The sequence below is a fragment of the Drosophila sechellia genome, unplaced genomic scaffold (genome assembly GCF_004382195.2).
Source record: "Drosophila sechellia strain sech25 unplaced genomic scaffold, ASM438219v1 U_26, whole genome shotgun sequence".
Taxonomy (NCBI): Eukaryota; Metazoa; Arthropoda; class Insecta; order Diptera; family Drosophilidae; genus Drosophila; species Drosophila sechellia.
The window spans coordinates 9,794-15,000 of record NW_022611201.1 but is presented as its reverse complement, the minus strand read 5'-3'; the positions used below and the strand labels follow the sequence as shown (position 1 = coordinate 15,000).

General features: G+C 31.9%; 1 non-coding gene across 1 annotated transcript in view; it reads right to left on the bottom strand.

Moving 5' to 3' along the window:
* The window catches only part of LOC116802950, a 1,995-nt gene extending 1,872 nt beyond the window's left edge, over nucleotides 1-123 (bottom strand). Inside the window, exon 1 of the ribosomal RNA XR_004363270.1 lies at nucleotides 1-123. This exon is cut by the window's left edge and continues 1,872 nt beyond it. This is a non-coding gene — a ribosomal RNA (small subunit ribosomal RNA).
* Nucleotides 124-5,207: the final 5,084 nt, after the last annotated feature.

Sequence of the window (5,207 nt, the reverse complement as noted above, 5' to 3'; positions counted from 1 at the left end):
TCTAAGGAACCATAACTGATATAATGAGCCTTTTGCGGTTTCACTTTTAATTCGTGTGTACTTAGACATGCATGGCTTAATCTTTGAGACAAGCATATAACTACTGGCAGGATCAACCAGAATAATGTTTTTCCTTCATATTCCATTCATATTTTTTGAATCGAAATAAGCAATATAATAGATATATAGATTTTTCACTTTATATAATTCCATGATTTTTATTATATTGAATAAAATTCAATATTTCGCCTTTGGGTAAAATTTTAAATATATAAATATAAGTAAAAAATCTATTCGATTACGGCCATTTTTATATAGCATTCGTAATCCATATTTTCATTTTTAATTTATACTTGTTTTACCAATATAACAAGAATTTCATATAATTATTGTAATATATATGTTTCTATAATTTTATCTTTTTATATATACATATTTCATTATAAAATATCATTTTATTTCCAACATACATAATTATTGTATCCACACATGTACAATTTTTGTTTAACCAATATAAATATTAAGTTAAATCATTTGCATTTTGAAGATAAATTTAAAATTTATCTCTTTTCATATATCTCTCTGGTAATATATAACATAAAACCAAGCGCATATGATAATATTTCCACATTTAATATATAATTTTATATTTCTTTCATAAGAATCCATATTTGTATTATACCGTAACGATATAATAATCCAACTATACGGCAGGTAATAAATTAATATTTGCCTGCCTCCAAAAATTAACGATAATATATGGAAACGATTTGTTATTCTATATATAATAGAAACTTGACTTTTGTTTCAACGATATTATCTAAAAAGCGTATATTCCTATTATCCGCGGAGCCAAGTCCCGTGTTCTATAGAACTGAGAAACAAATTTGTACGGATAATAATATACTTTATTTTATGTAACCAATATAAACATAATCCGAAATAAATATTTCGAATAATGCGGGAGGTCGGCAACCACTGCCTACCTATAGTAGTTTTTGAACCCGCTGTCCTCAAAGCGGGTATTTTCAATTCCGTTTGCCACCCAACATACGGTCTATTCTCTTATATATTAAGAGATTATAGGAACATTTCATTTTTTTTCCATTATTCATATATAATATGATTATTTTTTTTTTATACATATAATAAATATTAATTTTTATATGTTTATTATTTAATTTACTCATATAATTGCCAAATTCATATGAATACATAAGTTTTGAACAATATGAGAGGTCGGCAACCACTGCCTACCTATAGTAGTTTTTGAACCCTCTGTCGTAATTCCGGTCGTTTACACTACTATACCCTCTCACTATAATGGCTTTTCTCTATAATACTAAGAGAATATGGGAATATCTCAGCATTTTTTCCCATATACATATAATAATTAACCATTTTCATATGTATATTATTTAATTTAATCATATAATTGCCAAAATCATATGAATACATAAGTTTTGAACAATATGAGAGGTCGGCAACCACTGCCTACCTATAGTAGTTTTTGAACCCTCTGTCGTAATTCCGGTCGTTTACACTACTATACCCTCTCACTATAATGGATTTTCTCTATAATACTAAGAGAATGTGGGAATATTTCAGCATTTTTTCCCTTATACATATAATAATTAATCATTTTCATATGTATATTATTTAATTTACTCATACAATTGCCAAAATCATATGAATACATAAGTTTTGAACAATATGAGAGGTCGGCAACCACTGCCTACCTATAGTAGTTTTTGAACCCTCTGTCGTAATTCCGGTCGTTTACACTACTATACCCTCTCACTTAAATGGCTTTTCTCTATAATACTAAGAGAATATGGGAATATCTCAGCATTTTTTCCCATATACATATAATAATTAACCATTTTCATATGTATATTATTTAATTTAATCATATAATTGCCAAAATCATATGAATACATAAGTTTTGAACAATATGAGAGGTCGGCAACCACTGCCTACCTATAGTAGTTTTTGAACCCTCTGTCGTAATTCCGGTCGTTTACACTACTATACCCTCTCACTATAATGGATTTTCTCTATAATACTAAGAGAATGTGGGAATATTTCAGCATTTTTTCCCTTATACATATAATAATTAATCATTTTCATATGTATATTATTTAATTTACTCATACAATTGCCAAAATCATATGAATACATAAGTTTTGAACAATATGAGAGGTCGGCAACCACTGCCTACCTATAGTAGTTTTTGAACCCTCTGTCGTAATTCCGGTGGTTTACACTACTATACCCTCTCACTTAAATGGCTTTTCTCTATAATACTAAGAGAATATGGGAATATCTCTGCATTTTTTCCCATATACATATAATAATTAATCATTTTCGTATGTATATTATTTAATTTACTCATACAATTGCCAAAATCATATGAATACATAAGTTTTGAACAATATGAGAGGTCGGCAACCACTGCCTACCTATAGTAGTTTTTGAACCCTCTGTCGTAATTCCGGTCGTTTACACTACTATACCCTCTCACTTAAATGGCTTTTCTCTATAATACTAAGAGAATATGGGAATATCTCTGCATTTTTTCCCATATACATATAATAATTAACCATTTTCATATGTATATTATTTAATTTAATCATATAATTGCCAAAATCATATGAATACATAAGTTTTGAACAATATGAGAGGTCGGCAACCACTGCCTACCTATAGTAGTTTTTGAACCCTCTGTCGTAATTCCGGTCGTTTACACTACTATACCCTCTCACTATAATGGATTTTCTCTATAATACTAAGAGAATGTGGGAATATTTCAGCATTTTTTCCCTTATACATATAATAATTAATCATTTTCATATGTATATTATTTAATTTACTCATATAATTGCCAAATTCATATGAATACATAAGTTTTGAACAATATGAGAGGTCGGCAACCACTGCCTACCTATAGTAGTTTTTGAACCCTCTGTCGTAATTCCGGTCGTTTACACTACTATACCCTCTCACTATAATGGATTTTCTCTATAATACTAAGAGAATGTGGGAATATTTCAGCATTTTTTCCCTTATACATATAATAATTAATCATTTTCATATGTATATTATTTAATTTACTCATACAATTGCCAAAATCATATGAATACATAAGTTTTGAACAATATGAGAGGTCGGCAACCACTGCCTACCTATAGTAGTTTTTGAACCCTCTGTCGTAATTCCGGTCGTTTACACTACTATACCCTCTCACTTAAATGGCTTTTCTCTATAATACTAAGAGAATATGGGAATATCTTAGCATTTTTTCCCATATACATATAATAATTAACCATTTTCATATGTATATTTTTTAATTTACTCATATAATTGCCAAAATCATATAAATACATAAGTTTGAACAATATCAGAGGTCGGCAACGGTCTTTCCTCTATAATACTAAGATAATATGGGAATATTTCATCATTTTTTCCCTTATACATATAATAATTAATCATTTTCATATGTATATTATTTAATTTACTCGTATAATTGTCAAAATCCTATGAACACATAAGAGAATACAATATGAGAGGTCGGCGCAACCATAATATAGTAGTTGATGACGAGGTGTTTGGCAACTTGACACAATCCATTAAAGTCTTTATATTAATTATATGAAAGGGACAATATCATATGCGTCACTAAATTGATGACGAGGTGTTTGGCAACTTGATACAATTCTTTAAAGTCTTTATATCAAAAATTATATGATAGGGACAATATCATATGCGTCACTAAATTGATGACGAGGTGTTTGGCAACTTGACACAATTCATTAGAGTCTGTATATTAATTATATGATAGGGACAATATCATATGCGTCACTAAATTGATACGCGCTACATCCCTGGCTCAGCAGGTGGAACATCGTAGTGAACGCGGAAAAATCTACCCAAACAACATTTGCACTAAGGAGAGGAGACTGCCCACCGGTCACGCTAAACGGAGTCATCATTCCCAACGCACCCGCACCCAAGTACCTAGGACTTACCCTGGACCGCAGGCTCACTTGGCGTCCCCACATCGTCAGCAAACGCATACAGGCCGATGCGCGTCTGAGGCAGATGCATTGGCTTATTGGGAGAGGGTCCAAGCTAAGGCAGAACCACAAAATCCTGGTGTACAAGGCAATTCTCAAGCCCATCTGGACCTACGGGATACAGCTATGGGGCACGGCAAGCCACACGAATCGCCTGCGTATACAGCGGTTCCAGAATAGGTGCTTGAGAATTGCCTGTAATGCGCATCCCTACCACGAGAATGTCGCCATACATAGGGAACTTGGAATCCCACAAGTCGCTGATGAAATCTCCAGGCTCAGCGAGAGATACCTGAAAAGGCTCGAAAACCACCCTAACCACCTCGCCACCAACCTGTTAGACAATAGCCAAACAAGCAGACGTCTCATGAGGAGACACCCTCTCGATCTTCCACAACAATAGACAACACATATAAAACCCGCCACAAATACATGTACAATAGTATCCCTTAAGCTAATGTTCCCCCGCAAAACCATTTAATTATTGTCCACTAGGACAGATTTTAAATAAATAAACGCACGCTAAAGAAAAAAAACTAAATTGATGACGAGGTGTTTGGCAACTTGATACAATTCTTTAAAGTCTTTATATCAAAAATTATATAATAAGGACAATATCATATGCGTCACTAAATTGATGACGAGGTGTTTGGCAACTTGACACAATCCATTAAAGTCTTTATATTAATTATATGATAGGGACAATATCATATGCGTCACTAAATTGATGACGAGGTGTTTGGCAACTTGATACAATTCTTTAAAGTCTATATATCAAAAATTATATGATAGGGACAATATCATATGCGTCACTAAATTGATGACGAGGTGTTTGGCAACTTGACACAATTCATTAAAGTCTGTATATTAATTATATGATAGGGACAATATCATATGCGTCACTAAATTGATGACGAGGTGTTTGGCAACTTGATACAATTCTTTAAAGTCTTTATATCAAAAATTATATGATAAGGACAATATCATATGCGTCACTAAATTGATGACGAGGTGTTTGGCAACTTGACACAATCCATTAAAGTCTTTATATTAATTATATGATAGGGACAATATCATATGCGTCACTAAATTGATGACGAGGTGTTTGGCAACTTTTTTTTTTTTTTTTTT